Source organism: Oncorhynchus masou, chromosome 8, assembly GCF_036934945.1.
Source record: "Oncorhynchus masou masou isolate Uvic2021 chromosome 8, UVic_Omas_1.1, whole genome shotgun sequence".
NCBI classification, from domain to species: domain Eukaryota; kingdom Metazoa; phylum Chordata; class Actinopteri; order Salmoniformes; family Salmonidae; genus Oncorhynchus; species Oncorhynchus masou.
In genome coordinates this window covers 43,058,183-43,064,640 of record NC_088219.1, presented here as the reverse complement: position 1 = coordinate 43,064,640, position 6,458 = coordinate 43,058,183, and the positions used below count along the sequence as shown (strand labels likewise).

The window sequence follows — 6,458 nt, the reverse complement described above, 5'->3', positions numbered from 1 at the left end:
GGCTATCTTCGTAGGGTGTGCAGCCTGACCATGCCAAGGTCAATGTGGTGAGGGAGATGGCAAATCACACACATTGGAAAGGCATTCGGCGTGTTTTGCGTATGGTCAATTATTTTGGGAAGTGTGTACCAAATCTGTCAGCTCAAACAGTGAACTTAATAACACTCCTTCAGAACAAGAGAGTTCTCGTGGAACAGAGAACACGAAAGAGAGTGGGACAATGTTGTCATGTCTTGTTATGTCTGTTCCTGTCCTTTCTCTTCACTCTCTCTCTCTGCTGGTCTTTTTAGGTTACCTTCTCTGTCTCTCATTCCTCAGCTGTTCTACATCTGCCCTAACTAGCTCTTTCACTCTTCCCCACCTGTTCTCTCTTCCCCCTCTGATTAGGTCTCTATTTCTTTCTCTGTTCCTGCTACTTTCAGTGTCTGATTCTTGTTTGTGTTTTTTGATGCCAGAAGCAAGCTGTCGTCTCGTTTGCTTCCACCTTGTCCTGTCCTGTCGGAGTCTGCCTGGCAGGAGCATCCTGCACTATACTAACGTTCTTTTGTTCCGCTGACAACGTTGGAAGAGGATTTATGCCATTCCTGTATTTTCATTAAAGAACTCTGTTTTCTGTTAAAACCGCTTTTGGGTCTTCACTCAAGTTCATAACAAATGTAAAGAACATTTTGGCTGAAGAGCAAGTGCTTTTTTCTTCTTTCAAACCTGACAGGTCTACTAAGGTGTCCACGGACGCCTCTAAAGATGGTATTGGAGGCGTGCTGCTTCCGGAGCATCAAGGTGTGTGGAAGCCTGTGGCTTCTTTGACTGATGCTGAGAAGCGTTAAGTTCAAATAGAAAAGGAGTGCCCAGGGTTGGTTGTGAAGTTTCACTGTTACATTTATGGCTTACCAAAGGTGATCCTAGAAACAGCCCATAAACCCCTTATTCCAATCTCTCTCTAAAAAATCTGAATGGCATGCCTCCTCGTCTCCAAAGGATGATGATGAGGTTGCAACGCTACGATTTTGTTCTAACCTATGTGCCTGGGTCAACTTTAGTGGTAGCAGATGCCCTCTCAAGGACTCCACCAGTAGTGGCCCAAATCATCCTCAATCAGGAGTCTATTGCGGAGGAGGTTACATGTGGATATGGTCGTGGAGTCACTTCCTGTTTCTGAGCAGCAACTGAGGAGAATAGCTGAAGAGACCACAATAGATCCCAATCTTCCAGTCTTTGCGAGATGATTCATAATCTGGAAAATGGCTGGCAAAAAGGCTCTTGTAAGCAGTACTTCCCACGAAGCGCAGAGCTGTCAATGGTGTGCTGTTGAAGAATAACAGAATGGTAATACCTACTTCAATGCGTCAGGAGATCCTAAAGAGCATGAAAGACCTCTGGGAGCTGAGAAATGTCAGCAAAGGGCCAGAGTCCCTTTAAATATAAATTCTGACATTGAGCAAATGGGGGGAAATTGTGACACATCTCAAATTTCAGCCCAAGGAAGCCAAGGTTATGGGAGAGGTACCCACCTCAGCCTGGGAGAAGGTTGGAGGCGATAGTTTGCTTGCAGTGAGTTTAAGAGGTTTGCAGCACATTAGGAGTTCAGACATATAACCTCTAGTCCGCTAAAAGTAACCGATGGCTGAGAAAAGTGTGCAAATCCTGAAGAGACTCTTAATTAAGTAAAAGCAGCACACTGATCCATACTTGGCTTTATTGTCATACAGAGCAGCTCTCTTGGAATGTGGACGGTCACCTGCAGAGATCTTAATGGGATGCAAGTTGTGTTCCTGGTTTCCTAGTTTCTACCTGAATGACTGCCCATTAGCTGTAAAGGATAGGGCCCTACAGCTGAAGGCAAGACAAAAATGATGCTACGACAAAACCGCTAGAATTGCTGTTGGCAGCTCAGGATGTGGTTAGAATTCTAGGTCCGGATTCATGGGATAGAAAGGCTGCTGTATTAGAGGAGGTTGCGCCTCAGTTATATACAGTCAGGACAGAGGATGGGACTGTGTATCGGCGCAATAGACAAAACCTTTTGAGAACACAGAAGCTTCGGGCACAGTGCCTCAGACCCTGCGCAGGTCTGAGTGGGCCAGCGGGTCTCCAGAAAGATTGAATATTCAGTGGTGATGTTTGATGGACCAAAGACTGAGTTGTTGGGGTTTGTTTCGATATGTTCATGATTGACTAGAGTGATGATTTACGATACACTTTTACGACACCTGTGGTATGTGTGGCAATGCGTTGTCCTTGCTCACTGTAACTAACAAGGTAATACAGTGCCAGGGTCCTTAACTTAGTGATTAGCTTGGAGAGCACTATGGTGTTGAGCTGTAGTCAATGAACAGCATTCAAACATAGAAGTAATTTAGCTTGTCTGGTAGGCTTGTGTCACAGGGCAGCTCGTGGCTGTGCTTCCCTTTGTTGTCTGTAATAGTTTGCAAGCCCTGCCACATCCGGCGAGCGTCGATGTGGTCAGATTCGATTATGCTGAGCACCAGGGGCCCAATGTTGAGGAACGGGCAAAAGTGATGGGGGAGGAGTGCCCTTTTCAAATCTTCCAGTAAACTGTGCTGCTTGGTGATATTGTCAACAGAAGGCAGATTAAGTGATTTTGTCAAAAAAGCAATCACTTTTGCATGCAAACACAGACTCCTGTTCAGTACTCTTCATGCTTAATTACCTTTTTGTTTTGAGCTGACTTCACCGTGGGCTCTGAACAGGGCACCTGAGAGGCCCGGTTCCAAAACGAATGCAATCAACTTTCACCCGGCGCAAAACACACCTACCCAGGCTCCCGGGCCGTATTAATCTAATCCCCTCATTGTGGAGAACAACCTAACATCCGTGTCCGTAACGCTTGGCCGGAGCTAGGAGTCTAGGTAGGCAGGCAAATATGTTCTAGATTAGACCCTATTTCACATAAACTGAGGTTTTTGTGTTGTGCCTGCCATCGGTTGAGACAAGATGCCCTTTGAATGCAGAGTGGGTGTAATTTTAATCATAGAAATATAATTCATAGAATGGACCTATCCTTTCAGACAACTGCAATTGAGCTGTTACACCATTGAAGCTTAAATTGAATTGACTTACATTTACATTTAAGTCATTTAGCAGACGCTCTTATCCAGAGCGACTTACAAATTGGTGAATTCACCTTCTGACATCCAGTGGAACAGCCACTTTACAATAGTGCATCTAAATCATTTAAGGGGGGGGGGGTGAGAAGGATTACTTATCCTATCCTAACTTCTAATTACTACCACAAAGATGTCCACCCGCGGTTGAATGTCAACTTAAATGGTCATGTATATTCTATTATCTGTATTTCTATGATTTCAATAGTTCTCCTATGGAGGATTGACAGTATAAGTTTAAACAGATATTCCCATTTCAAGTCAACATTCTCTGATGTGTGGACCTCCAATCATGTTTGTGGTACCAATTTGAAAGTAGAAATACCATTTTTATTCCCATTTTAGTACATTTTATCAGCAAAAAAATTACACCTACCCTGTATTCAAGAGCATGTTGTCTCAACCAATGGCGGACACAACACAATAACCTCAGATTATGTGAAATAGGTTCTAAGCTACAATACATGCGAATTTGAATAAAATAAGTTAGTGTTTTTAGATCATGTTTATGGTTAAAAAATGACCAAAAACATTTCCCCATAAATTATAAAATAGTTTGCCAACCCCGTTTGTAAGCTTTTAAATTATATCAATCTCAAGCGTTTATCTTTTCCACTAATGGTTGTCTCATGGTATGGTGCTGTATGTAAAATGATTAAACTTTGAGCACCTTTATCACTTTAATGATCTGGCAATCAGGTCCAAAAAGTCAGTTTCTGAGCACTTCTAAAATGGACAAATGTGTAAAGAAGGTTTCGTAAAAAAATCGAAAGGGGTGCTGTCAAAAAGTGATTGAATTCAAATGGATTAACCCTCGGTATCAAACACCAATAATTCCCACAAAGTAACAATATTTCCTCGGAATACAGTTGATCAACCACTAGAAGTTGTGCGGAAGCATAACTTGGAGATTTGCGAGGAGATGCGCAACACTTTCCCATCAAATTCAAAATGTACAATTGCCTTTGTGGGAAAACTGATGCACGTAAAGGTTTAGTCTTTCTAATAAAGGTTTAGTCTTTCTAATAAAGGTTTAGTCTTTTTGATAAATGAGGCCCCTGGCGAGGCACAGTATATTATTGCCCAACAGACACTGGGGTTCAAACCCTGCTTCCACCCTTCCTAAGTGCATAACAATATAGGGCTACCTATTTTTTTTATATATTTTTTTACTGTTTATGTTTTTAAAGTAGACTAAATGTATACTTCATAGTAATCTCTTGTGACAGATTGAATGCCAAATCGAGAGCTGGCCAGTGCTAGTGCTATTGGGTTCTTGGTTCTGAAATGAACTTTACAGTGAAATTTGATTCATTAGAAAGTCGCTCGGAAAGAGGAATGGAGACTAAATATATATATATATATATACACACACACACACACACACACACACACACACACACACACACACACACACACACACACACACACACACACACACACACACACACACACACACACACACACACACACACACACACACACACACACACACACACAGTACCAGTAAATAGTTTGGACACACCTACTTATTCAAGGGTTTTTCTTTATTTTTACTATTTTAATAGTAGTGAAGATTGTGAAGATATCATAAATATGAAATAAAAAAAAGTGTTAAACAAATCAAAATATATATTTGCGATTCTTCAAAGTAGCCACCCTTTGCCTTGATGACAGATTTGCACACTCTTGGCATTCTCTCAACCAGCTTCATGAGGAATGCTTTTCCAACCGTCTTGAAGGAGTTCCCACATATGCTGAGCACTTGTTGGCTGCTTTTCCTTCACTCTGCGGTCCAACTCATCCCCAAACTATCTCAATTGGGTTGAGGTTGGGTGATTGTGGAGGCCAGGTCATCTGATGCAGCACTCCATCACACACCTTCTTGGTAAAATAGCCCTTACACAGCCTGGAGGTGTGTTGGATCATTGTCCTGTTGAAAAACAAATGATAGTCCCACTAAGCGCAAACCAGATGGGATGGCATATTGCTGCAGAATGCTGTGGTAGACATGCTTGCTATGTGTACCTTGTATTCTAAATAAATCACTGACAGTGTCACCAGCAAAGCACTCCCACTCCCACACCATCACAACTCCACCTCCATGCTTCATGGTGTGAACCACATGCAGAGATCACCTACTCTGCGTCGCAAAGACACGGTGGTTGGAACCAAAAATCTTTCATTTGGAGATTTCCACCGGTCTAATGTCCATTGCTCGTGTTTCCTGGCCTAATCAAGTCTCTTCTTCTTATCGGTGTCCTTTAGTAGTGTTTTCTTTGCAGCAATTTGACCATGAAGGCCTGATTCTCACGCGGTCTCCTCTGAACAGTTGATGTGTCTGTTACTTGATCTCTGAAGCATTTATTTGGGCTGCAATTTGAGGCTGGTAACTTTAATGAACTTATCCTCTGCAGCAGAGGTAACTCTGGTTCTTCCTTTCCTGTGGCAGTCCTCATGAGAGACAGTTTCATCATAGCGCTTGATGGGTTTTGCGACTGCTGTTGAAGAAACTTTCATAGTCCTTGAAATGTTCCGGCTTGACTGACCGTCTTAAAGTAATGTTGGACTCTAATTTCTCTTTGCTTATTTGACCTGTTCTTACATTTACATTTAAGTCATTTAGCAGACGCTCTTATCCAGAGCGACTTACAAATTGGTGAATTCACCTTCTGACATCCAGTGGAACAGCCATAATATGGACTTAGCCCTATTTGGTAAATTACCATCTTCTGTATACCACCCATAACACAACTGATTGGCTCAAATGCATTAAGAAGGAAAGAAATTCCACAAATGTACTTTTAAGAAGGCAGACATGTTAATTGAACACCTGTTAATTGAACTGCATTCCAGGAGAAGCTGGTTGAGAGAATGACGTGTATGTTAAGCTGTCAAGGCAAACGGTGGCTACTTTGAAGAATGTCAAATATATTTTGATTGAACTTTTTTTGTTTACTACATGATTCCATATGTGTTATTTCATAAGTTTGATGTCTTTACTATTATTCTACAGAAGAAATGTAGAAAATAGTAAAAATAAAGAAAAATGAGTGTAATGAGTAGGTGTGTCCAAACTTTTGACTGGTGGTGTATGTGCATATAAATATATATATATATATATATCTTCAGGACCCTGTCTTTCAAAGATGATTCGTAAAAATCCAAATAACTTCACAGATCTTCATTGTAAAGGTTTTAAACACTGTTTCCCATGCTTGTTCAATGAACCATAAACAATTAATGAACATGCACATGTGGAATGGTCTTAGGACACTAAGAGGCCTTTCTACTGACTCTGAAAAACACCAAAGGAAAGATGCCTGGGGTCCC

The 6,458-nt window shown here is 41.6% G+C and overlaps 1 pseudogene; it reads left to right on the top strand.

Annotated features, from left to right (window-relative positions):
* The first annotated feature begins 744 nt into the window (after positions 1-744).
* Positions 745-6,458, top strand: part of LOC135543825 (endothelin-converting enzyme 2-like) — a 58,584-nt pseudogene continuing 52,870 nt past the window's right edge.